At 39.4% G+C, this 26,847-nt stretch overlaps 1 protein-coding gene across 1 annotated transcript in view; it reads left to right on the top strand.

Moving 5' to 3' along the window:
- LOC103803981 (RNA-binding motif, single-stranded-interacting protein 3) overlaps positions 1-26,847 on the top strand; it is a 341,464-nt gene that overhangs the window by 143,096 nt on the left and 171,521 nt on the right. The gene's annotated exons all lie outside the window — the stretch shown is intronic.

Raw genomic sequence — 26,847 nt, 5'->3', positions numbered from 1 at the left:
GCCATGTAAAGTGTGTTACAGATGAGGTCTGTAGGAGGGTAGGTGGGGTGGGAACTGCAGGCTCTCTCCCTGCTTGGGTCTGGGCTGCATTCATGAACTGCAAAGCTTCCCCAGAGAAAAATTAGTATAGCCAAACTGGAGAGTCCAACAATACAGAGTTTATATTTAAGAAATGTTTAGTTTGTTGGATCAGATGATTATCAGGAAAACTTCCATAACTGTATTTAAATTGTTTACTATCTTAACCTCTGAAAGCAAGTTTCTCAAAGTTTCTCAAAATTTTTTAGAAATTGCTGTGTGGTTCTTCAGGCACTGGCATCTTACTGTATTGCTACCATTCTGACCTAGTTTTAGAGACATTAAAGGGCACAGAGCAACCAAGTGGCCCATACATTTCCATCACATTGGTATTGTTCTTGTTGACGAGTGGAGTTCAAAAATAAAAGATCAGGGTACATCTGATCCTTTCCAGAGAGGCATTTTTCAAGGTGGGGCTTGAAGAGCAATTTAGAATTGCTGGGTGATTTTGGTCTTTTGCTACCTGTGTTATGGGTGTTCTGCAGTGGAGTTAGCTTTGGTTTGGGAGCCATTATCTGAGCAGGTAGCCCTTGCATGTCACCCATCTCCTCCTGTCACTGACAGGCTAAGTCTAATGGAGGAAGTTTTCTACCCCACCTCTGCTGTCCACTGAGGTTTTGCTCTTCCTTGGGAAAAGGCCTGAGCTTGATCAGCTGGTTAAATTTGAAACTCTTGTTGGAAATGCCGTAAGAGCTATGACAGCAGGTCTGATCTGTAAATAAGGACATTGGTGCCAATGTATCTTCATAGGGAGCCAGCATATGTACATGACATTACAGGCAGAGAATTCTCACTAAATTCTCTGCCCAACAGCCTCATAACATGGTTCTGTGTCAAAAATATGAACTATTGACTTCACATGCTCTTGAGCAAGATCCTGGGATAGGCTCACCATGCTTTCCTTGGTCTCTGAGATAGGTGAGGAGGAAGTCTGTTTCACTCCCTCCTTGTTGCCTGACAGAAGGAGACAGCAAAGCTGCAGGCACATGCTGTGCCCTATAATGCCAGAGGGGAGTCCTTGTGAGCCTTGCTGTCCTGTCTGCCCCACAGGGGGACAGTGTGACACAGGCTCCTCTGCTGCCCTGTGTTCCCTGGAACACAGCACTCAGGCTTTCCTCTACCTGCCTTTTCTCCCATCTTTCTTGTCGTTATCCAGTTTTCCTTTTATTATCCAGCTTTCTCTTATTTATATCCCTTGTTAAAAGCCTATTTATTCATTTCAGAGTCTCTGTCTTTTCTTTGTCCCAGTCTTCATTTATTAGTGAGCCTCTTCCATCTTCTTTCTGTCTACATCAAGTATTTGTAAAAGCCTTTCTTACTCCCCTTAATCCCTCTGGCTAGCGTTAACTCCCCATGCTTTTCTGTTACTTTTACTTTCCCTGCAAGTCTTAACTGATTCTCTTTAGTCTTGTGTGGATCCTCTCTATTTCCAGTATGCCAGGTTTTGGGTTTTTTTGTAAACCCTCAGTGTAGTCCCTTGTGAAGCCCTGCTGGCTGCTCCTTCTTTTTCTTTGAATTTTTCTCTATCACAAGGACTGCAACGGGCTGTGTTTTCATTAGTCTGTTACTTTTACTTTCCCTGCAAGTCTTAACTGATTCTCTTTAGTCTTGTGTGGATCCTCTCTATTTCCAGTATGCCAGGTTTTGGGTTTTTTTGTAAACCCTCAGTGTAGTCCCTTGTGAAGCCCTGCTGGCTGCTCCTTCTTTTTCTTTGAATTTTTCTCTATCACAAGGACTGCAACGGGCTGTGTTTTCATTAGAGTGCCTGTCAGGATTTTTTTGCTGCCCACTCATGGTATGGTTGCTCAGAAAAGGGGTTGGATTTTAAGCACCCCTTTGGGAGGAACAAGCTACATCCCTCCTGCCCGCAGCTCCCCCTTTCAATTTGCAAAGTGCCTGTCAGGATTTTTTTGCTGCCTTTTGCACTCATGGTTGCTCAGAAAAGGGGTTGGATTTTAAGCACCCCTTTGGGAGGAACAAGCTACATCCCTCCTGCCCGCAGCTCCCCCTTTCAATTTGCAAATGAAAACTAGTAATAAGGGACAGATTAAACAGCATCATGCCTGGGTGCACAGCTGCGAGAGGCTTCCGATATGCTTGTTTCTTGTTTTTGAGGCATGTAGTGGTATGCTATGCAAATACACACATGCACACAACATCCCTGGGTTGGATTGCTTCACACACATGGGATCTTTTTTCCATACTTACCACTTTGTGAATGCACACGTCTAAAATGTCCTCTGCCGGTGAGATCTACAGTTTTATTAATTCTGTGTAATTGTTTTAGACCTCTGATAATTTCATATGATGTTCTCTACTTCTTTAGAAAAAGCAGGGCACTACCTTTCTGTAATCATTTTCTCCATGCTGTTTAAGATTAAGGGGTAGTTTGGTGTACACACGTTTTACCTAAGCATTTTATAAGGTGGGCTAACAACATTTATGTCTTTGATTGATGTCAGACATTAGAGGTGTTTGACATATGTGGGAATATATGTAGAGATATATTTTCCTTCTGATAGCAACAGATATTTTAGAAGAAAGAAGGGCATCTTCTGCCTAATGCTGCAAGTGAAAAACATATTCAGCATTAACTTGGCTAGTAATGCTGCAAGTGAAAAACATATTCAGTGTTAAGTTGGCTAATATCTGCAGGAACATCTACTGCAAATGAAGTAATAGGTGAATATTTCAGTGACCCTTGGTGATGACTAATTCAGTATCCACCCAGTAATGTAGCAATATAAAGGTATGCGAATGAGGCATGAGATTGTGTCTGTCGCTAGAGTGCTGTGTAAGCCCTAGAGCAATGCAGAACAAAAGTTGGGAAACCAGAAACACCTTCCAAAAAGAACATGTGTCAGGCCCAGGGTCCCAGCCCTGGAGAAGGATTCCAGATGACTCTCAAAAATGAGGTTATTGCATAAGTGCGTAAAATGAGATGCCCACAAATGCATGTGGTCACTAGAGCTATGCAGCCAGTTCTATTGTATCTGTCTCCTGCTCGAGGCAGAGCACTGCTTCTTAAAGCCTTTTACCTCACTGTAATTTTAAGTGGTAGGTAGGCAGAGTCAAGTCACGCTCTGGATTCCAGTAATAAGGAAGCAAAGTGTCACAACCTGTGTTCCCTTTTTATTCCCCCTTGTTCTGAAAACCCCGTGAGTTTATCAGTGGTGCTGTTTTGAAGGGAACGCGAGCACTGGGATCAAAACTGCCTTGTTATGTCCTTGTACATGGGGGGAGCTGAGCTCTACTGTGGGCTTGATAGTGAGAGCTGCTGAGCTGCAGTGGTGCCCGCTAGGCTGCAAGTGTGTTAAGAAATCAGTAGCATCAAATGGCTTGTTGAAATTCATCCTTTCCTTCACATGAGGTACTCTCTTAGCACATGAAGGAATAATTCATGTGCAAGACTTTTTGGCATAGGTATTACTGTCATGGTATTAAGTAAGAGTGGATATGTAGGTGAAGGCACTGGGGTAATAAAAGAACTTTACAAAAAAAGGAGGAGGAACAGGAATCTTTGCATAGATGTAATTTTTTCAAAACCCAGAAATACTGTACATGAGATAGGAATATTAGTGGCATGCAGGGGAGCTGGCTCAAGTGCAAGCAGTGCAGCTACAGTCCTGGTACTATCTCAGAAGGAAAGAAAGCACTTTTGGCTGCAAACAGAGTTGAAAATGCTTAGTGGGTAAAAATTCCAAGCATAAATAAAAATAGGCTTACGTTCATACTTTTAGTAATAATTATATTAAAATGACACAATTCATTAAATAATGCAATACATTCACATCTCTAAATACACAGCAGCTGTTCACTTCTGTCAAACACAATTCCTTTAGGGACTGAATAGAGAAGAGTAACATGCTGGCTTGCATGGTAATGTCCTGACAAGTGCCAGGCTGCAGCTTGCCCTGAACATTTATTAACAAAGGGTATCTCTCTGCCAGTGCCAGATCCTGAAGGTGCCCCTCTGGCTGGGCAGGAGGTGTCAGCTGGGCAGGGTAGGCTGGGGAAGTAGTGGATACAACACAGGCCTTGGAATTGTCCTTCTCAGGCTTTGTAGAAACTGAGTGTTAAAAGATGTTTCAGCCTAAGGCTATAAGCAGATGAATTTGGCAGGCTGTGATGTGCTGGAGTTGAAGCTTATAGGAAGATTTTATTTTAAAATTAAAATAAAAAAAAACAAAAATAGAGCTGTGAAAAAAAACTGCCATGTGACAGCTAGTTGAGAGTGGGAATTGTCTGAACACAGTGTCATCCTACTCAGGGCTTTGGTTATGGAAGTCCTGAGACCCAGCTTCTAATACATAATAATTGATGTCAAACATGTATTGATGTTAATCAGCCAGTAGTTATATTCTTGTTGCTTTCTAAACAGAGGGTCTTACCCTTCACACCAAAACTGAGGGAATGTTCAGAAGGTATAGAAAATAGATGTATCTTAAGAGCAAATGACAGGCACCTGTGAAGGGCCCAGCTGAGAGCAGAATTTGAATTATTGTCATTGTTGTCATCATCTGGTTACTTAGAGAAGATAGTGAGCTGCATGTCTCCCTTACACTACCACGCTTCATTTAGAGATATTCCTGTGCATCAAGAAGTATAAATTGGGCCTTAGTTTCTAATCACAGTGAGCAAGTCATTGCATCTTCTACCGGTCTTTACTTAATTAAAGTGACTATACAGAAATAAAACCTATTTGCAATAGAATACTGATCCTGAAAGTTTTGTCTTTGACTGCTGTGTCTTACCCTTTCAATCATCTAAACCTGCATACATGGCCCAACATTTGGCACATCAGCATTTATACATGACGTTTTACTTTTACTTGTGCCAATCTTAATTTTCATATTATATTGAATCCAGTATCAGGAGGCTTGTAGTCCCTCATTTATGCAAGAAGAGACTTCAGGGTTAAAGTTGGCTCTTGAAATCTCTCTGTGCCAACATCTGTAGAGAAAATGACAATAATCTAGAAAAATTAGAAGCTCAGAGCTTGTAATTTCCTTGAGAATTTTTCTTTCCATGTTCCTTTTTTATCACTATACTTGTATAAATAGATGATGGTAGCATATTTTTCTTTCCTGGTGATGGATTTGGAGTGTTTGTCACCTGTGCTCTAATATGATTTGTTGTGATATGCTGAAGGTTTTTATCTTGGTAAGGATTTTTCTCTCTTGTGCTTTGTTTGGGATTTTTTTCCCTCTTCACTGTGGTATTATTCAGGCACTAGCTTTTCATTCAGGATCATAACACAGGCTTGATAAGAACACTCTAGAGAATGAAATTCTGACATGAGAAGAGGCTTTAAAAAGAAAACCACTATTTTATTAACTTGTAGACTAAATTGTGTGGCTCAACATTTGAAGTTTAAAATGGCTCTACGTATTGGTTAAATGGAGCATAAGTATAATTATATGGCATTGACAGACTTCTCATTTGGGTAATATATCTTCATCCACTGCTGCTTCATACCAAAGAGGTGAGCTCACCTGCTCTTTATATCCCCTAACTAACCCATATTTAGAAACTTCACCTTTCAGCTTATATCCTCAAGAGTCAGTCTCCTTGTCTTTGGGCACAAGGATAGGCAGATATAACATTAATACAGCTTGCCAAGAGTTAGCATGTCCACTCTTCTAATTCTTAGTATAATCTATGTACTCTTTTCTTGATCTGTTAACTGTCTGCTTTGTACCTTTGCCTCACACTGAGCTCACAATGTAAGGTGCAGGTGAAATTACAATTAAGTGCACCTAAACAAATGTACAGCTTTTAAATTCTTCTCCTTTCTGAACCACATATAGCCAGGCCTCTGGAATGCAGTGGGAAAAAGCAAGTCTGTCTACAGGTGTCTTCTAGCTTAAAGTAAAGGGGGAAAAAAACAGGGCATCTCTATTCCCTTTGTTTATCCTCTGAGGATCACAGAGGTTGTCTTTTCTCTTTTGGTGAGATTAAGCATTTGTAGAGGTTACAGGAGTAGGGATACTGCAGGTTAGATATTTGCATATTTCATGTCTGACAGAGAGTTGGCCTTGCAGTAAGTATTTAACTCATTCTTTTATAGAGCCACTGATAAATGTCTGCATTTTGAGCCTCTATATTTATCAATATTTTCTATGAATTTTAGCTGCGGTAAACAAGTAGTACAATAATTAAAATTAAATTGTTAACGTTTTATTAGTTCCACTCTGTTTTGTTTGTCCTGTAGGGTTTATTTTAATTTCTATTCTCTCCTGCCTCTTTCTGCTCATCCAGTTGCCATTGCATTGCCTCACATCCTTTTTGCACAGAAAATGGGATGGCGCTGCTCTCCATGCTCAGGAAGTTCTGGGCCTTCCTCTCTGTCTAAGGAGGTACTTTACCTCCTGCCAGCTCATATTTGTCTTCACAGATGAAAAAAGTCCACCCAAAACCTCCAGAGAATAGCTCAAGTTCTCTGATACTTTTTCAGTAGGTGATAGAGTGCTGTACAGTAACGGCTAGGTAGCTAAATTCAAGCACCTTGCTGAAAATGTCCATCTGACATCTTTCCTGCTAGAAGAGTGACAGCCCTTCACATTTTCCTCTTAATTTGTAGCCTTTGGTTGACTATAGTATTGATTTGTGCATTAAGGATGATTTAATCTTTCTTCCACCCTCTTATTAAGAGGGTTTGAAACCCTACCTGGAGTCTTTATTAGCTTTTGACATCACAAAGGGAAATGTCAACACATAATGAGATAAATTTCAACATCACAGAAGACTGGAATACAACTTTCAGGAAAGATGGATATAGGCAACACTTACCAAGATAAAAAAAAGGCCAAAAGACAGAACCCTTCCTTTTCAGCATCCATCCATCTTTCTGTTTGTCTGTTGCTGCATTATAGTATTTATTAGAGTTTGTCTTGCTATACAATGGATTGCCAGAATCATGATTAAGAAGCTTATTCAAATGAATTAAAAATGTTTAAATGAAAAAGACCCGGAGAAGTAATTGCCAAAATTTAATCAAGGATTTAATTTGTAGCACAGACCAGCCAAATGGATTTTGCCGTTTTTCACTGCACTGTTTGTACAAGGAAATTAAAAAGTATAAAGAGTCAAAGACTCAGCAGTGTAACCCTTTAAGAATATTGCAGTGTGCTCACTTATTCTCATTAGCTGTATTATATCAAACTTGCTCCTGAGGGCTTGTAGTTTGCAAAACCAGACCACAGACGGTGGCGAAAAAAGATGATAGCATTTTTTCCAATGTCATAAATTACTGCCAGCACACATTATATGATTTCTCCATACATTGCTGTAAGCAATGGTAGGTTAAATATCCCCCTTCTTAATGCCACTTAGTAATAAATGCCCTCATTTTAGCATGTCATCTTTAGCTGAACTGAAATAACTGAGACTAAGGAGCTGTCGGGGTTTGAAACAGAAACATTTTGCTTGCATTTACTACCGAGAAATACATACATGGCACCATTATGCTGTCTCTGTTTCATTGATGATAATAAGGTATCATCAAGCCTGGCATAATCTGTTTGAACATGTTTTGTAGAAGTCTGATCATTAAGTAATATGTATCCCATTTCATCCATCATTTCCACACAAAGAGCCATAGAGTGCAATTGAGAGAACAATACTTTATGAGCCATGAATAGCTGGAGCAATGATAACTTCCAAGTAGCATATAACAGACCCAGAATTGTGCACTAAATTGCAGCACTGGAGAGGTAGGAGGAGAGATGAGAAGTTCCTGCATGTGAAAAGGAGGCCGAGACCAAGTGCGCATTTCTTTCCGATTAGTTGTAGTTGAAATAAACATTCAGCAGAGTGCCAAATGCTCAGTCTCTTTTATAGGCAGAGAACGAAGATGCTGCTGCAGGGATGTGCTGCTTTGCAGAGCCTGCAGCAGCCATCAGGACGAGGTGAAGGAGTTCTGTGTCATTCGGTAACTCTGAAGTCCCTTTCTTCCAAAACTGCTGACAAGGATGTCAAAACGAGCCAAATGAAGCAAACATGCGAACCACGAATTGTGAATGGCTTCTAGGTAGCCCGGAGGAGTTTACAGGTTCTCTCCCAAGACTAAAATTGCATTAGCTTTTTAAAAAATGGGAAGAGAGGAAAAACCTTCATGCTTGGTACAAATCTGAGGTGAATCATATCAACTGTAATAGCCCAGAATGGCAGATGGGTGTGTGACACTGGGGGCAGGTGCAGTGCTGCAAGGCTGTTCCCGTACTGCAGGAGAAAGGACTTGGTGTTTGTTTGCAAGTCAAGTTTAAAGGAAATTGTGTGAAATCTGTGATTCGCACCCCTATGTCTGAAAGAGAAACAAAGGTGATGTTTACTATTTCTTCTCTATTTCATTGCTGTAGCACCTAGTGGGTATTAGTTTTATAGCAGAGAATCAGGCTCAGTCTCTCCCAGCAAGAGGATTAGTATCTGACACAATAAGATATTTCTAAAGGTAAAGAGCCTTTCTGTGAGCAGACACAAGCCAGCTGTGGCTTACCCTATTTCTCTGCTCCTGCTGTCCCTGAATGGTCCTGCTTCCTTCGTTTCTCCTGACCTGCATGTTGGAAAAGCAGGGAGGTAGAGATTTTGGAAAATGAAAACTTTCTTCACTTGGTTAACTTGGTTCTGCCCCTAGTAATTTTTGGTTTGCATGATGCTTTAACACAGTTGTTCTCTTCACAGAGCATTTTTAATTAAAGGCATTTCTTGCTTGCTCAGTTAAGTGGTTATTATTTTACTTGCACAACAGAAGAGCTGCTGATAAACAAAGTTAAGACTTTGGAAAAGGAAGGAGTCCAAAATCCAGTGGTTGGCTTCCAAATATTTGAATTTTGCTCCTTATCCAACCTTCTGAGCCTTTTAGAGATTGTGGCAGAGTAAATTATGCAACTGCTTCTATTTTTTTAATATTTTTAAAGCAGAACTTTAAAAGGTCATTTTGTCACATGAAATCTGAGTTAAATTCTTGCATGCTTTTGCTACTTGTCTTCCTTTTAGAGACTTAAATTTTTATAAATAGTGGTTACTATGACATGTAAAGTTTTTGCATTTAAAGGAAAAAAGAAATACTTTTGAAAAATAAGAGCAAAAGCATTTTAGCATGAGAGATGTCAATGGCTATTATCATTCCACATGTGCAACATTGTTTTAACAATTTTTTCTAAAACCAGTTTTATTTGCCATTTCATTTCACTTATCACAGATCTTAACATTGTAGAGTTGGCTGTATGTTGATACTGTTTGTAGTTAATGGAGCCCAACTCAGTGTAGGTGCTTTCCTAGGTCATAAAGAAAAGCAACTTAGATCACTTTTAGATTGTACCTAAACCTGAAGAACGGCCACATTTTCCTTTAATCTTTTTACTGCTTTATTGAGTTGTAAAACTAACAGATGAGCCTTTTTTTTTTTTTTTTCATTTCTGGTGTCTTTTTGGAAATCTCCCCTTTACTAGGATGTTTCAGGAATGCAGTTGTTTCTCCAGGATTGTGCTAAATGTCTGGATTTGAAAATGAGAATGAATAAATGTGTCCCATACTTCTTTATGGGATTTCCTGAGAAGAAATATCTGTGCATGAGCCATTCAGACAATGTGTTGTCGGTTTGAGACATCGAGGAAAATCCTGGCCTTTCTTTTTATTTAATATTCTCCCTAGACAAAATTTTCACTGAACAAAACAGGCAAGTCCAGAGAAACAGGAATGCATGGTAATTGGTAGTATGGGTCATTCTGCTCTTAGCATGAGAGTCGTGTAAGAAGAGAATACGATGACTTCTGTGTGAATTCTGTATCCCCCCAAAATACCTTTATTTTTCTTGGTTATTATAGAGGTAAATAAGAATATCTAACTTTGAAAAAAGAAGGTTGGTTTATTTTCTGGTGACACTGTAACAGAACAGTGTTGTACAAAACCTTCTCATCTATAGCATGGCTTTAGCTTTTTAAGGGGCCCTGCTCAGGATGCTGCTGGTTTCCCATCCCTGCCAGTTCCCCAGCAGGAAATAAAACAGGGAGTTGCTGCCTCGATCCAAATAGACTCACACAGCATTTCATCAGGGAAACAGAACTGAAGAGGAATGTTTAGACTGATAAGCTTTTAGAAAATATTTCTGGGAGTGCACTTTTTGAACTGGTGAGCAGAGTCAGTCTGTCTGTATTGGGCACTTCTCCTCCTCCTTATCATGGAATTTGCTATTAAAAAAAACTACCAGCACCTCCTTGAGCGTGGAGAGAACCTTTCAAAATGCAGTTTCTCAGCAGCTGACACTCTGGAGTCATGCTGGAGGTAGTAAATGAATAAAGCCATTTTGAAGAAAAAAAAAAGTGAATAAAGCTATAGCATCTCAACTATGTTGGAGAATCAATCATAGGCTTGAGCTCATTTGTTCCACTAGAGTGTAGTCTTATAAGAAGAGAACGGCTTGTTCCAGAAAAAAGTGTGAATAATGTGATAAAACAAAATGAACTGCAGAATATATTCTAGCCAGCAGCCAAGAAATTATTCACACTGACAGATATTACAGGTACAGTACATTTTCTGTCTAGAATACCACCTTCTACTTTCTATTAGCATATGCATTATGGTTGCTGCTTTCCTTCTTTCAGTATAGAAATGCACCCAGCTGTATACATGTGATTGTGATGCCCTTTTTTGGGGGTATGTCATGCATGATAGTCAAAGCAATCATCCTTTAGCTAGAGCAATTTATAAAATTATTCAAAAATATTTGGCTGTTTTGAAACTTCAAATATTTACTGTTGAAATCAAAGCATTGTTTCTCTTCTGTTTTTACCTTGAACTGATGCACCACATGCATGTTCTTGTTTCAAGAAAGATGAATAGACCCTTGGGCCAAAAGGGTAGACTCACTATAGTCTGAAGCAGTAATTGTATGCGCTGCAGTTTTGCTTTAGCTGTGTTACAGAACTCATGGGTTTCTGCCCCATAACTTGAGGCAGTTTCTACTGTATGCCTGTATATAGCACACAGTGTAACAGCTAGATAAATAAATCCCTGTATTTCTTTATCTTCATCTTGCATTTCTTTAATTTGTCATCATGGAGCTATATAAAGTAGTTGTGCCGATGTCAACTTAGTTTTGATAGATATTGCAGCCTTTACTACCAACTCATGAGTATTGATATGTGCAACACTTGCCTAAATTAAGTAGGTTGCATCAAATACTAGCAGTATAGCCCACAACAGTAGGCCTGGAAGGACAGGGGACAAGGAGGAAAAATAGCCTAGAAGTAGACAGACATCGGGGATGAAGTTAAAAGCAAAGGAAGGAAGATACTCCATGATACGTACATCTAACTGTATTCTTCCACTTATGAGTGTTGTGTTTGAAAAGTTTCATTTTCCTTCTACTTCCTTCTCTTTATTGTATTTACAACCTGGAGCTTCATTCATATGATTATTTGATATATGGTAGGTGTTTTGCTCTTGACACAGGGACATTCAGTGTTTTCTCCTATTGAGATTTCCTATGGAATATTTGTATTACACATAAATAGCTGCTTATCTTTTATGAAAATACAGGTGAAGCCATACATGAAAAACTAGGGAGTTTGCCTAGACTTATGAGAGTCGAACTGATCATGAGTCTGTTAAAGAAAACATTGCAAATCTTTTTTTTTTATTTTTTTAAAGTCAGAAGCATGATTACTACCAGTACCTCCAACCAGTGCTCAGGTTTGAATTAATGTGTGTTTATAAGTTAATGCTTTGCTTTTGCCCCAAGGGTACCATGGTGGTAAAGTCTTTCAGGATGCTGGGAAAATGGATTTATACCTTTACTAAGTGGACAAAAACGTTGGTACATCGATTACACATTCACAATTTACCTTTCAATCTTGGAAGTGAACTAGCAGACACTGGTTTCATGTGTCACTCCACAAAATGTTTTGTTTGGGTCTGTTTCTCTTTGAGAGCCTGACTGGGGAAGAATGAGGTCATGCGTTTTGAAAGTACATCACTGTGTGAGGATTTTCTTTATGCATAGTTTCTTACTGAGTCAGAAGCTTATTCTGGCATGAGTAGCTGCTTATGGCATGTCCTATAAACTGTGTCAACTGAGGACATACCTATGAGTAGCAGAAAACACAGGGAGTGCTGTAACATAAAGGCCGACAGCAGGTTTAGCTTAACATATGCTTAAGTGTCTTTTTAACCTTTGAACCCTACAAAAACCAAACCAGTGCCTTAATTGATTGATACCCTATGTATGTGAGAATCAGGTTCTTCAAAGTTAGCAATAGACAGCCAAGACATGTTGTGCCACTGACAATATACTGGCAGAGAGGCAAACACCTTCAGCACTGCTATCCGCAGGGCTCCTGCTTCAGCCCAGTCCTCCTGATCACATTGAGCTGCATGGGAGTTCACTTCTAAATGGCAAGGTAGTTGACATATTGTGTCTCAATTTAAGCCCCATTACCATTCATTAGACATGCTCCTAGTTAATTATTTTAAAAAATAAATGTAAATAACAAGTGTTAATTACACCCTCGAGGCCATTCATGTGTACCATGTTGGCATTTCATGTTAGAGACACTGCCTGAAAACAGAATAAAGAACGGTATAATGCAAGGAGGAGGTTTTGGAAATATTATTGCTAACATAATATTTTATAATAGCAATTTCATCAATTATAAGTCTTAATGTTTAAATAATATTATACAGAGAATCTGTTATGACAAGCATTTAGGTGATTGCCTTGGCTGTTATATTTACCTCTGCATTTGAAAGGCTTATTTTATTAAAAATGGTTTTCAACCATTTCAACCATAGCATCACACAGTGTTTCTGGGGTGGTCTCTGTATACCTTCATTTGTGGGTTTGTATCCTTTCACTTTGAACATTGATAACTTTCTAGAGAAAGATTATAATGGTCTGCACCTCCCTGGTGTCATTGCCTCTTGCTGTCTGGTTTGTGACCTCAGTGGATTCCCCTAGAGGGTTTTTTAAACTTGTAGCCAAAATTTTCTTCTTACCTCACTGAGTAGTCAAATAAATTGGGTTTTGTATGGTTAATCAGTTTGGATTCTTATCCAAATATCTTATTGTCTGGCATGAAATATCTCAATCAAAAAAACCCCCACCAAAAAACAACAAAAAAAAACCCAAATAAAGCAACATAAGTAGTGCTTTTCGGGTCAATTTGTCTCTCTTAAGGCTGTGCACTATGTGATGTGCATTGGATTGCATTCCTTTGCCTTATGAAAATGATCTTCTCTGTAGGTCCTGTAGGGATAATCAGACGTACACTTTAAGATTCTCCTCAAGAATAGTTTTCTGTGTAATTGCATTTAGGGCCTGTTCTGAGGAAAAGCCAAGGTGGACTTTTCTTGGATGTATGCTTCCGTGCTTTGTAATGTGGAAGGTTAAAACACCACAGCTAGATCTAACCAGTAGGATTCAATACTGGCCTGCCTATCTTTGAGCTGACACTGTCCGAGAAGTTGGACAGACTGCAGTTCAAATCAGTGTGTACTTTGTAGAGTTGGGTTGCTTGTGCTGAATATCATCCCCGATGCTTCCAGGCTCTTGTGGATAAATATGAGGTGTCACATCTCCTGCTGATCTCGCTAGCAGCTCCCTGCACAACCTGACATCTTCCTCCACCTCTGCTTCAGCCTTGTTTTAACATTCAGACCTGACAAAAAACTTGGGAGGAGTTGCAACACTGTCCTCTGTGGCTCAGCAGAGGTCTAGCATCTTTTGATTCTTGGGGTGAATTCAAGGACACCCTTCTCCCAATGCCTGGAGGTAGTACATCCTTTATCTCCTGAAGCTATCCATGTCATATCACAGGCTGCCTTGACTTTTGCAAGATGGAAAAAATATAATAAAAAATTCTTCCCCTTCAAATCACATTGTGACTTTCCTGTACATAGGGCTACAGTCACTCTGGTTGATACCTCCGTGAGATATGCAGAATATGTCTATGAGGCTGTTTGGGCGCTGCTGATAGTTCTTTGCTCTCTCTGGGTATGCTGAGAGCCAGTCAGGATGCCAGAGCAAGGTGTTGCACCACATTCCTACAAGAAAGTGGTTGTGAACTTTTCCTCTTGCATTTTGTCACCAGAGTAATAACATGATAAATTGTATAGTGAGGCATATGTGTGTGAACTACATGGAAGCCCATTTTTCTATTCGGCTGGTCAGATTTTATGTGTTCCTGTGATCTTTCCATGAGAAATAATCATGGGTCACCTTGTCTGACTCTTGACTGTGTTATTGTTTGTCCTATATTAAGTAATAATATAAGGAAATTCCAAGTAATTTTATCTTGTGTTTGTAAGGAAGGGGAGGCTGCTCTAGAAATTTGAAGCATTATATAAACTGCTGCAGGCATTTAAATACATTCCTTTTGCTGCCTGGGGCATTCTTTAGCCCTAAAATACCCTAAAATTAACAATTTGAGGAGGGGCTTTTTAAGATTTGTCCCCATCACTACTTCTGCTGATTGTCTCAGCGTTAAGGTTGAGATTGAAATTATTTAGTTTTTAAATCCATTTTAAAACATGCACAAATGAACTTATGAGAAAATGTTGCCCTAAGCATAATTTTATGACCCATACATTTTGAATATTTAAAGCAGTACTAATAAAAATAAAGCAGTGAATATTCTCAGGGGTTTAATTTTGCTGGTGTGTGTTGATCTGATGGTTTGTGAGTTTTACTACATTTCATTAGGGAAATTTTACCAGAGAAATGGAGTTGAATATACAAAATAGTTTATCCTAAATTGGCAGTGTGAATCCTCAGTAGAGCTTGTTTACAAGTACTGATTCACTTGAACACTTACTTTATGAAGAAACGTTTTGGAAATAATTTTATTGCCTGTAGTACTTAAGCAAGAAAGTTAGGAAAAGACTTACTGAAACAATCTTCTTTTGTATGGGAGTCTTTCACATCCTTAGAAATGCTCTACACATTTATTTGTGTGTTGGACATTACTTTGCTATCCATCAGTATAGCTTGATATAAGTTCAATAAGCCTGTTTTCAGACATCTCCTCTGAATATTTATTAATATTGAAGTTTAAAATCAAATAAATTCCATGAAGTCAACACCACTGAAATGTGACTAGATCTCAGCCTCAAAGAGAAAACTCTTCCAAGATTAAAAACACTGGAGGCAAGCACACCCTTCCCTACAAAGCTTGAAAGTTCAGCTGGCTAGACATGCCTCTCTGAAAGTAAACCCCCTTAGTATCACCTAACTTTCTCTTCATAATGCTCTAAGCTAGTTAGATAGAGGAAAAGCTCATACATATATTTTAAACATGCTCAGAGACAAATTACAGATAAAGTGTTTTTAAAATAAAAGTGTCTTAGTGCTGAGAACAGTAAGGAGAACAGTACCTTTTCTTTCAAAATCATTTGCCATGTCCCTGAATTTGTAATTTATGCTTTTCTGTTTTTTAAAAAAGAAGTTTTCATTTTATTTGGAGCTGGTTTTAGTGTTTACTGAATGCTCTCTCTCCCCCAGCCTGCACTCTAAAATTCAGCAGCAAGTTAGATTACTGTTTACTCTGCCTTGGAGAATACTTGCTTCATATTTCCTTTTTAAGATAATGGAGGAACTCTTTGAAGTGAAGCATTTCATTGGAATTAAGTATTATGCAGGGTGAAAGAATGATTTCAGCCAGTGGAAGGTGAAAAGAAAAATGTAAGGTTCTTTTTATTCAAACAATAAATTTTTTTCCTTGATATTCCTAGTCTTTTTTCTTGGTATTTGAAGGCTGACTACAAACAGGTATTGGAGAAAAACATTTCTATGTTCACACGAGACTTCTCTTCTTGATTCCATGTCCAGAGAGATTTGGATAGACGTTTAAACAACTCCAGACATTTCAGGGCTGACTTAGCTTTAATACTTCTGTCACGTTTCTCTACCTCTTCTATTGTGTTGACTGTTTAAATGGTGTTATTAGAGGGTGTTATGCACTGCACTCCAGCAGTCATGTTTTACAAGTTTAATGAAGACCAGGCAGGATATATTTCTAACAAGGCCTGTTGGATTGAATGGAAGCTTTAATTTCTCTCTTAGTCCCAACATGAGATAACTTTACAATGTGCTGAAACTAAGCAGTGCTTTCTGAGGTTGGGCCTGCTCCTCACAATGTCCAAGTGAGCTACAAAGCAATCCCAGTTTGTCATCTGCTACAGCATTTTCCTTTTCTTGTTTTAGAGTTCAGTTGCATTACATTTATGTTATGGGACTAGGAAAGAGAGCCATTTCCTATTTCTTGTTTGGTAAAGGGATTTGATAAGTAAGATGAAAATAGCATATAGGTAAAAGTTTTGATTAATATGAACAGGAGAAGAATAGAAATTAATTATTTAAACAAGTATCATTTATATGAGTACACTTCAGAGTATAATACCAGCTACCAGTGAAGGGAATATTGTGTCTGTACATGTCTCTCTATACATCTGATGACAGAATATGACAGCTACTTCTGAAGTTGCATTTATATGTAAGGTAAAATAAATGTATGAAAATATAGACTATACCAGCTTGTGTACAAGATTAATTTTGGACATTTTGACCTTCATATTCATCTAGTTCATCTTCCCTGGAATTTGTTTCTCATATTTGAAGTTTTGAACAGCATAAAGCACACTTCATTTTGATGATCTGAAAAGGAGAGGGTACTCTTTCTGCTGTGATGTCATTTCCACTTAAAAAGTATGGAAGTTACAGTTTTGGACTGGACTATTGACCACTACTAGGTAGAAGCAGTTGCACTGAACCTGACCAAATACAGTAGCTCATCAGAGTGGCTCATAGCAGATGCTGAACTCACAGGCATAAGCACTGTGGACGTGTAGTAGTATATTTCTCTAAACAGTACAATAACACACTTTTTTGGTAGCTAGGAGGGGAAATTATTTCCGTAAAATGAGACTGCAAACACCCAGCATTGAAGTGATCTCATATTTGTTTTTATCCCTGAATGACTTTAAACTTTTAATATTATTGCCAGGAAAGAAACAATCAACTTTAAAACATCCTCAATTTTTCTTTTTCTCTGCACTCCTTACTGGATGCTTTTTAACAAGGAAATCTTATCCACACAGGAAAACAGTGAGCAGTAACAAAAGAGATTATATGATTGTTGGAAACACTAGCACATTCCTAAAAGAGCTGCCCACTATTTATGATACTAAAATCTGCATTTTTGCTCTAGTTGTGAGGAGAGCACTAAATGAGAAGGAGCCTATAATAAATACAAAGAATATGTGGAAAGATATCTATGCCTGTGAGCGTCTACCTCTTTTCACACATGGTCTTTCTGAAAGAAACAGGCATCCATATTGCTCATAGATATTTGTGCAACAGATGATTTTTTTGCACAAAGCTGACCTTAGAACCTCACCTAATTTGTCTGCATAAACCCTGAAGCATCTGGTTGAGTGTAGGGTTTGACTTAACCATGGTGAGTGACGTAGGAAGAGATAGAGTGGATCACCAATGTTCAAAGAAGGGCTGCTATTACTAGCAAATACAGTCTGCAGCCCAGCAGTCTGCTTCAAAATGTGCATAGAGTAAAGTAACAGCTTGCATTTAAATGTAATTACCATGAGGATGGGTTTGTTTTCCCAGAAGTTTTCATATTGAACTCAAGGCTATGATCATTAATTGTAGTACCCACAGTGCATCAAGCACTTTCAGATGCAGGGCCCAAAGTCATCACGTGTGCTCTACTGTTATGAAGTCTAGCTTTATCAGTACTGCTGTTGTCTCAAACAATGCTTCTTCATAAGCAATAGCTATGGGAATTTAAGTGAAATGATAGTGTTTCATTAGGCTTTGAGCTATGGAAACAGCAACTGTCAATATTCTTTGTAGTGTTTCTCCCCTGCTAACAACAGTGGAAGCTGAGTAAAGACAGTGCATTGGACTCGACAGGTCTCAGCACTCTTAAAATCACACCTTCCTCAGTTATGATGATATTCATCTTTCAACTTCATGTTTGGAGTAGTATTACAAATTAATTCTTTATCTTGTCTTCTGCTGGTCAGATGACCTGTTTGTGCCCACTTAAGAATGGGCAAGTTTAAGGCAGGTGTGTTTTTTTTGTAGTACATTAAAAACCATAATGTTTGGGCTCTGAAAGCAAAACGTTTCTGTGTCTTCTCAGAAGACAGTGGTGGCAGCCTGGTGCCACTCTCACTCAGCTGCTGACTTTGTGGAAGGATTAGGGCTTTATTCTACTTTAAAGAAGACAGTCCTCTTTGCTTTAGAAAAAGGTAACATGTTGCCCTGTTTTCAGCTATGTGCATTTTTCTGTCTTTAATCTTAGAGGAGAAAATCCTACAAACCATATTTATAGAGATTTTGAGAGGTTTTTTACATTGTAGCCAATGACCAGAAAAGTAGTATAACACTAGTGAACAGTAAGTCCCCTATTCTTCCCCAAAGGATGGATAAAGATGACCATAGTACTTGAGCTAAAAAGAATATGACTAAAAGACTAAACAATAATTTTTAGATGGCTGTTTGTATTTATTTTACTGAGCTTTTGGTCTGTCCTTTTTATGTCTGGATAGTACAAGAGGCTGTTTAAAGTAATAATTGCTCTTTTTTTTTTTCATTAGCCAAAATAATATTGTGTTTCATTATGCTGTATCCTCTTTATATGCAGTAGGGCTTCATTGCCCATTTCAGATATTAGAAATGTTCTGAACCCTCACTCATTCTTTTGGAACTCAACCAGCCACAGACATGCTAGAAATTTGGCTGGTAACCATTCAAATGACTACCCCAACTTTGTACTTTGCTTTATTTTCTTGGGCAACAACAGGGCCTTTGCTTCCTTTCTGAGCAAAGCTGGTTTTTCTCTCTGCTGTCCCACCAGGAGATTTAGAGAAGGCAGCTGTAAGAACCAGTAATAATACAGGGGAATGGGGAGCACAGTTGTGACGATGGTCAAGAATGTCTACATCTTGAAAAGATTTCTGGAGAGAGGGAGTTTATAGATGAAGACACATCAGAGCTTGGGGATAGGTTAAACTGTCAGCTGCAGTGGCCCATTTCATGGTGGTAGTGGTGAATTAGATAAATATTAGTCAATAGGCCATGCATATATAATTGATATATCTGAATCACATTATTTCTGATATGTGTCTGTCATACTTTCCTAGTGTTAAGTGGTATAACCAGAATTGGAGTGAGGAGGTGGAATGATACATGCTGTTATTAGAAGATTGTGAATAGTGTAAACAATGTCTAAAGCAAGACCTTTGTGATATGTAGGAGACAGGGAAGGGAAGAGTGCATACTCTGTTTATTGAAAGCAATCAACCAGAATAGTTTCACTTGTAATGAAATTGATTTACTTGAATGCCATCTTCCATCTGAGAACCAGGGAATTTGACTGTGTCAAAAAAGGGAGTATAAGTTTAGTGAACAATGGCTGCAGGACTATGAATCAAATGAGACAGATCTATTCTAAAATATTCAGAGGTTTATGTAAACATTTGATGTATCCTACATGTAAAGCATATTTTATGGCCAGAAGCACTGAGCAAGATGGATTTTTTGTTTCCCTAAGTCAAAATGGAGCACTGGGTCAATTTAGAGAATAAAACCATTGCATAGTGCAGCAAATATTATTTATGTTATTTGTTGTATATGTCATTCAGGCTACCAGACATGAACAGTTTCTGTTTTCTTGTTTAGAATAATGCTCTCAATTCTAATTTTACCATTCTAGCTTTATCTGCACTTCCAATTAGTATAGCCATTATCATAAAAAAAAAAAGATCCAGAAAAGGGGCATTTATTTTATTTTTCAGTTTTATAATGAGTTTACAGGTTGGTATAATGTATACATTTGTATACAAGAGTATAGTCTTCTTCTGTTCCTGTCTTTCTCTGAAATAAAATGTAAAACATGGTCGAGTTTGTTTTAAACACACTGAAGAAAAGAAGAGGTGCCTGAGAAAGGTTATGGTGGAGCATTCAGCAGCAACTGTTGCAAGAGTATCCAATGAAGTGTTTCCTATTGACCTCTATTATGCTATAAAATTTAAGAAAAATTCCTTGTCATTATAACAAGCTGATGTCCTGTATTCACAACATTATAGTGGGAAGCTGAAGTTCCACTATTGCACATACATGTTTTGATTCCTCCAACACCATCATTTCTTAGTGTTCTTTGAGGTGTCAGCCTGTAGGAGAGGCCTTCTCTCCCTCTCTCCTCTCTCCTTTACACAAAGGAAACCCTAGTAAACACAATAAAGGAACCTCTCATAGATGTTCTTACTGCCACTTAGCACCTCGTTTTTCAGAAGTTTTCAGAGATGGTGTGAGTTTCTCAGGTCCTGGGTTTGCCTGTATATGATGGTGGTACAAGGAGGCAGAGGAAGAGCTCGGCGGGCCAGTGATGCAGGAGTTTGGACTCTCCCCTACCTCTTGTCTTCAGCTCCAGCCTCACAAAATTGCCACCACATTGTGCATGGGGAGATAGGGTGTTTTGGACTTGGTTTTTTCCCTTCTTTAGCCTGTCTTTTAAGGCAGCACTAAAAAAGAGCTGATGGCAATGGCAGCCTTCCTGATGAAATCTTCATTAGGGAATGGGTTGAGGCCATCCATCATTTTGCAGAAATAACTGAAATGGTGTCTGGCAGCAACAGCTCTGGCTCTCTGGAGCTGGACTGAAACTGCAGCCTCAGGGAAAAATGTACTTTCATCCTTTTTACCCAACAGCTCCCCCAGCCCCCCAGATTCCACATAGCTCTATCAAACCGCTGATTCACACACCGAGGGGAGTGGATGTTTTATGTGTAGTTGCACGTCAACCCTCCCAGGGCTCTTAAGCATTTAACTCATTACTTCTTTGGGAAGAAAGGAAAAAAAAGCTCCAGATGTTTTGAGTTTACCATTCTGGAATGGGTGCATTGCAGACAGCTCCTGTACCTCCCTGGGAAACAAGTAACCACCCAAGCAGTCCTCCTGCTTGTGCAATGGTCAGGTCTTGATAACAGAGGTACGGAGGGAGTTTCATAAAAGAATCGTTACCCACTTTTTTTCCATGTCTTTCTTTTGCAAACAGAATTGTCTGGGAGGAGATTTTTAAGGCTTTTTATTTGGGCCGTATATGAGACCTTTGTTAAACTCAACTTCACTTTCACTGCCAACTGTCTTAGAGATCCCTGGGGCAACTCTGTGCACTGTAGCCGTGTCCACAGTGTGCAGATGTTGTGCTGTGTGGTTGAAGTCACTGCTCATGCATGCTTTGCTGTGTCGCAATGCACAGCAAATCCAAAGCATTGAGCCATGAATGTGTCACCCAGATGATTTGTGTGAAACAATAAAGCCAGCATTTGTCATGTTTGGATTTACATGTGGACATGTTGGCTATTTGTAAAGAACATACAGAGTATGATGTTTCTAAACTGAGTTTAAAAAATATGTGCTATAGTTATGGGCATGTATTTCTCTTAGATTTTTGCATTAAAATTGTTGCAGTCACGCAGGTGAATTAGTTCATATGGTGTGGATAGAAAAAGTAGTATTGATGTCATTGCTGTCATGTACTGGGTCTCTTTTTTTAGCTTGCAATTTTCTATGGGTTTAATTTTGATTATTAATTTTTTCATCAACAAGTCAAAAAATTATTTCTTTCTAGAATGAGGACTTGCTTCAGCACCAAAAATCTTCTGTAGGTAAAACTGCTGCTTTGTGAGAAGCATATCAATTTGGAATAGACTGGGATTTTTTCTGAGAAAGAAGTCACTTGCTGTCCTGCATTTTTATACATTGTCTATAAATTTATTCAATTGAAGATAGCATATTTTCCACAGCATGACATATTTGATCATACTTGTGGAAAACATTTGAGGTGTTTTCCTCAAAATTAGTAACTAATAAAAATGACTCAACAAAATCCCATACCAGTGGAGTTTGTTATGTAGCCCTCACGAAGAGAAGACACACTCTGGCTTTGCCTGAATCCCTATGAAATTAAAGCTCTTTCATTGGATGTAGCAATTACTTTAATTATAGAGCTGGGGATTTGGATAGAAGCTGGTCTGTAGTTGAAGTTAGCACCCAGCAGTTTGTTACCTTCAGCTTCAGCTGAGATACTTGACAGCCAGAGAGAAACTCTGCAACTCTAATGTGACCTTCCTAGGGATAAATGCTTGTCCTCTGGGAGAAGAGAACTAAGTGGAGGGAGGAGGGAAAGAAAGGAACACTGGGAAATGTTAGTCCATGCCTAGCTTAGAAGTAAGGAGGAGGATTGTGCTAGTGTTGAACCATCCCTGCCCTTTTCTTTGCTGAGTGGCCAGTCAGCTGGCCTTTGCTTCTCTTCCAGCTTGCCTTGCTGCATGCTGGCGAGGTGACAAGGGGAACTGCATATACAGGAATGAAAGAGTACCCATGCAAAATGGTAATGGTGCCATTGGAGTTGCATTCGATTACTCCCTGTTTCACCATGGTAGGCTTTTCATTCCTCATCACTTTGACAGGGAAAGGAGAAAAATGAATTCTGACTGGTACCTACATTGAATGGGCACTGTCCATGTCTGTCACTCATCCCTACCTTGCCAGGCATGAAAATTGAAAGTGAAGGTGTCAACACTAGGAAACCAGGAGGTCAAACAGTCCAGAAAGGATACCGCGTAGCCATAACAAATGTTTATGACTGGTATTCAAAAAAGCTTTGCTTTTTCCCTGAGTTGAAATCTAAAATGGGGATGTCGTTTTTGTTTGGGTTTTGGTTGTGGGTTTTTTGTATATTGTTTGTTGCTTGGTTTTTTAAAACTTTTATTTTTTCCTGGAAATAAGGTGTTCACATTCACTGTGCGTGCACAGATTTCCAGTGCATGAGTGACAGCAGCTCCACTTGTCTCTGAAGACAAGGTCCTCATTTCTTGGGGCTTCAGCCATCGTTTTGAAATACAGAGCAGATGTGATGGTGAGAGCTTCACAGCCATGTTGTCACCTAGTGAATTGCCACATTGCACCACCATACTGAGTCCCTCCTTGCAGTGCAGTGAAGAGAAGTGAGAATCCTTGTCCCTGCAGCAAATCTAGAGTGGGTAGTGGCCAGAGCGGAAAATGAGACTGGTGGGCTGGTGTGATGGACTGCACTTGAATCTCTGGCATGTAATGTGCTGGTGTTCCTATGTTATAAGGAATCCAGAAAACAGGATATTTGGAGGGTGAATTGCTGTTATTACTGCTGTTGGCTTCCTGAAGTAGCAGCAGGTGTGTTAGTGAGGACTCTGCCTTCTTCACTGTCATCTGCTGTTGTTTTTGTCTGGCTGGTCAGTGGTACTGAGCTGTGGATGTGCCCAGGACCTGGTGGCATGGGTGCCAGGCTGCCAGGTTGTTGTGACAGCATGATTATGAGCATGTGCCACTGTGGCAAGTGGCATCAATTCTGCGGTTTCTGCCACTTGATGTCAGGAACAAAATTGCATGAAAGCCATGGTATGATTGAAGTTGTCAGGAACATTTAAATTACAGAATCACTGTGCTCCCAGGCTGTAAAATTAAATGTTACTGCTCACTGAAGTAATTGAGTTGAAATGGCTTGCAAGAAAGCACTCCAGTAATTGTCATTTGGATAAAGTGTTGTCTGTGTTCAAGTTTCCATGCTCGCTTTCTAAATGAGAAAGCTAGCACAGTGCTTCTGGGATGTCCATCAGTAGTGATGCATCAGCCAGGCCACAGTGCTGAGCCCAGCCTCACCTGAGACATGCCACAGTCAATGGGAGAGAGGGATGTAAGGATGAACAATTTCACATGCTGAAGCCCTATGTGTAAATGAAGTTCAGCATGCCACAGTGTCAGAGTAGATCAATGGAGATGCAAATACAGAGGTAACTCGGGCAACCTGAATGTTCCTGTAAGCCAGCCACCCGTAGTGCAGGCACTTCAGAGTGGAACCAAGAAAGGATGTTGCACAGTTAGCTGCAGTGGTTTTGTTAACACATCATTCCTTGAACACCAGAACTAACAAAGCTTGGTTTCCTGCAGATTGCTGTTGCAAAGTTGATTGATGGGGGTGTTTGAGAAGTTCACAAGATCTGAGTGAAACTCTTTCATGATGAAGGCATTTATAAGGCCTCTCTCCTATGTGGGTAAACTGCTGTCCAACAAAATGTGAACACATTTTTCTTATAACTGAGGGAACTCGCTTGGTCTCTCATCTTTCATTATGGCAAAACACATGTAGAACTAGAGTTTATCTTTGAAAACCTTATCTTTCTATTGTGTTTGGCAGTAAGCTGCCATTATATTAAGAAATTATTAATACAGACAAACATATTTGGCCGTAGCACCAAGCCTACCAGAGTTCGAGAAGTGTTTGGACAATGCTCTCAGACACATGGTACGTTTTTTGAGGTTGCACTGTGCAGGGACAGGGGCTGGGCTTGATGGTCCTTGTGGGTCCTGTCCAACTCAGGTTATTCTGTGATCCTATGTCTCATTATGCTTCGAATGTTTGCCTTGTTTCTCTAGGAACTAAGATAAACCAGCCACTGTTTATTGATAGGAGATGGGATTAAAGGCTATTTTTGTTTTTCTAGTCATCTTCCAAACATGGCAAGTTAAAAGAAGACAACTGAAAGTGAATGAGCATGTGTGTACGTGCATGTGGAGTGGAGCACATGTGAATGAGGGAGGCCATTCCCATAGGGCTATCCACCCATTCTCTATGGCTTTCAGGTAGAAGTAAATGCTCACTCTGAGCTTCAGGTTGCCTTCCACTGAAAAAAAATCTGGGAAATTAGTAGTTGTGGTTCTTAAAAGCTTAGCTGAGTAGGAGGAATTGCTCCATCCTATTGAGAAATGAGGCAATAATTAGGTGGAAAAAGAACAACGTAGGGCATAGTTAATTGCTCAGCTAATCATGCTGCAGTGCAGTTCATGAACAGAGGGAGCCTTGAACAGACACAAGGCTGAAAGCAAGTGAAAGAAGCATTGCAGTCACCTTGTGGAAGATACCACAGTTCCACTTACATTGCATTAGCTAAGCAGGAGGGTTTTGAGAGTGGTGTTTTTCTTCATATTTCATATCCACCCAAAGTACTTATCTGTCTTTATTTCTGTGTATTGATTTCTTAGTGCTCAAAGCCCTAAGTAACAGTGAACCTGCCCTTCTAACTTGTGTTGAAGCATTATATTGGGAACTGTCTAAAATCAGGCTTGAAAGTGAGGCATACTAGTTCAGTTTTCTCTCACAAGTGACACTGATGAGACTGAAATGTTTTTGCAATGCAAAGGAGAGTAAAGTGAGCAAATTCTACTTTAAAATTGTTTGCAGAGTTTTTCTCTGTTATCTTTTATTCCTCTTAACTGAATGGCTTTGCTCTCTCAGTTAAGCAGCAGGCATTGATGGAGAACAAAACCTTTTCTTTATTTGTGTAAAATGCCTTGAAAGAGTACAGGTTAGGCTGAAATATGCTGCTTTATGCTGCCCCAGTGATGTAAAGCAGCTGCTAACTCACTGTAACCATTTGGCTGAACTTGATTTACATTGCTTTGCATTGCTGTGATGATACAAGGCTGCTGGAAAAGACCAGTGAATCTGTTCCTTTAAAAGAAATAAAATACTTTGATAATTAAAAGTACAATGCTACTTTTATCTCTTTGAACTTTGTTTTTTGTTCAACTCTCTGTTTATAAAGACCAGATTGTGCTCATGATTGCTATAATCTGAAATTAAAGGGAATGTTTATGGAAAAGAGTTCTCTCAAACTGAGGAAGGACAACGAAGTTCAGCCCTGGGAGACACGTGAGGAATAGCAGCCTTAAAGTGACAAACCTGTTTCAGTTAGGATGAAAAAAAATTTAACTCTTGCCACAGGCCAAGTATACCCCTATTAAACAGGTATTCTATTCATACTGTCTCTTGGCCAGCAGTTGATTGATTCCATTTGCTATCATGAAAATATTTTTTTTTAACCAAATCAGTGCAACTCTATGGATGACCAGCATTGTAATTAAGGACCTAATCCTGCTGTATTTGCTTGGCACTCATTGTATCTCCTGCACTGGTACAGAGCACTGAGGTTGCATTCTTCTTGAGCCTTCATGTAGGATCCATTCTTGCAGGACAGCAGGGCCTGTCTGGGTTGAACCATGACTTTCTAAGTCAGCATATATATCTGTATGTATAGCTGCCATGGTGAGAAAGTTCATCTCTTTTTTGATTTTTTTTCTTTTTATTTTAACTGTTCAGTCTTCTTGGTGTGACAAAAGTGCTTCATTTTTGGAGGTTTGGCAGCTGAAGGAGAGGTAAATAAATTTATTCCCCTTTACTTATGCTGCCTCTTCAGTTAGTGTAAAAAGGAGCAAACAAGCTAAGGAAGGCCATGTATTATTTCATATGGTTATGAATGAGTGAAAATATAAGCTTTTTTTTTTAAAGGCAATAATCCTGTTTGCTAGTGAGGCATGGTGATGCTGGAACATGCAGTGAGGATGTATTGGGAAAGACAGGCCAAAGTGAGCTGCAGTTTAATAGAAAAGCCTAAAAAAATGCCAAAAGGGGAAGCAGTTGTGTCGTGTAGCTGCACAAAGGAGTTCGTGTCGTGTTGTTTTGTTTTCCTGCTGGCGTGATTTTGCTCCTTGGTTTGCCTGGAAGGGGAGTTGGAATGCTCTGTGATGGGCTGCCCTCTGTGCCGGCGGCGCGGCTCAGGAGTGCCTAGCAGTGCGTCTGGCATAGGGTGATTGATCCCTCCATTTAGGAGGCATAATGCCTTCTGAAGCAATGAGCAGATCAAAGACTTTAA

This window comes from Acanthisitta chloris, unplaced genomic scaffold (assembly GCF_000695815.1).
Source record: "Acanthisitta chloris isolate BGI_N310 unplaced genomic scaffold, ASM69581v1 scaffold1876, whole genome shotgun sequence".
In the NCBI taxonomy this organism is placed as follows: Eukaryota; Metazoa; Chordata; class Aves; order Passeriformes; family Acanthisittidae; genus Acanthisitta; species Acanthisitta chloris.
This window is presented reverse-complemented; position numbering and strand designations above follow the sequence as displayed.